The sequence below is a fragment of the Gavialis gangeticus genome, unplaced genomic scaffold (genome assembly GCF_001723915.1).
Source record: "Gavialis gangeticus isolate Ggan-Ray unplaced genomic scaffold, GavGan_comp1, whole genome shotgun sequence".
Taxonomy (NCBI): Eukaryota; Metazoa; Chordata; order Crocodylia; family Gavialidae; genus Gavialis; species Gavialis gangeticus.
The window spans coordinates 54,062,402-54,063,930 of NW_017729034.1; positions in this window are offsets into that span (position 1 = coordinate 54,062,402).

The following is a 1,529-nucleotide window of genomic DNA, read 5'->3' on the forward strand; positions in this document are numbered from 1 at the left end:
CACACATATCTTATTTAGTTAGGCCAAGTATAGACATTATTCTTTTGCCAGTATAAGTGATACAAAACAAGAACAGTAGTTCAGCACACAAATACTGGTAGAAAGATGGCAGAACCCAGTCTGTTTGCCCCCACCACCAAAGGGCAAATGGTAGTGTTCTGTTTGCTACCGATCTAAACTATTCCACTTACATAAAACTGCGTAACTTGAATTGATTCCATCTTGGTTCTTTTGAATGTCTGTATGCAGCTTAAAGGTGCGTATCTACCTTGCCTTATGACTGGCTTCAGATCAACGTGGCTAACTACCTCTCCTTGCCTTTAAAAATAATGATTCTTATTTACAGCTACATCAGTAATGAAGGTGTATTTCCTGAAATTACATTATCATTATTACTTTATTATTTAAAAGAAGCTGAAGAGAAAATTCTGGAGAGAAGAGGAGTTATTTTTCTAAAGTGTTTTACTTAATACACTGAGTAGGAAGTAAGAGTTGTTTTGCTAGAAGAATACAAGCAATTGTCTAAAAGCTGGCAGAGTTCCTTGTCTCCTCTCCATTTCATCAAGTAGAATAATGTTTTAAACTTCAGATAAACATCTGGATTACTTCCCAGTTTCCTCATTAGGGTGAGTCTGATGACTTCTTATAATCAAATTAGATCATGAGCTTTTCATAACACATCCCCACTTCTTGCATCAATGATGGCACCAAACACACACAAGATTCAATCAGCTATTTGATAAAAGCACCAAAAAAGCCCCCCTACATCATGTTGCGTGAGTGAGGTCCAACTAACAAGATGCCTCTTCTGGGCATGTGCTGGGCTTGGCGTGAGAACACACTGAGTTTAAAGTAAAGCACCATTTTTATGTATTTTTTTCTTTTTTTTTTAACGCCTGCAAGCAGTCCAAATGTCAGGTAGGAACAGCATTTACTATGCTGGCTAGCCCTGCATAGTAGAGTGTCAAAAGATAGAACCATATTTCAAATTGTGTAAATCACCATAGCTCCACTGGGGCCAATAGAGATGGACTGGTTTAAAGAAAAATGTTTCACTTGGTTACACAGTAGAGTAAAGCCATGTTGTCAACCATTAATGTCTCTCTAGTGAATGTCCATTTGGAATGGATAAATTGGCCAAAGATTTATTTGTCCATTATCTGTTCTAAAAATCTTTAAGGAAACCAAAGTTCAGAAGGAAAGATGGGTTGTAAACATGCAAGGTCATGGGAAGCCAAAATCCTAATTTGGGAGGGGAAAGAGGTGGATGCTGGGAGCAACTATAAAGCTAAGATCTGGGTTCAGTTTTGGAACAATCTAATCCACTGGGGGCTGTGAGTGCATCTTTTCCCAGTCTTTCATATGAGGAAAGCAACACATAACTGTTCACCTTCGTGCAATTTATTTGCATATTTTATGAGTAGAAATCTTGATAGGGTATTCAAAGGGTTATGGAGCATATGCTTGTGTTCAAATGATTTTCAAGAAAATTATGCTATTTTGGATTGTTATGCCAAACTGCCATTGCT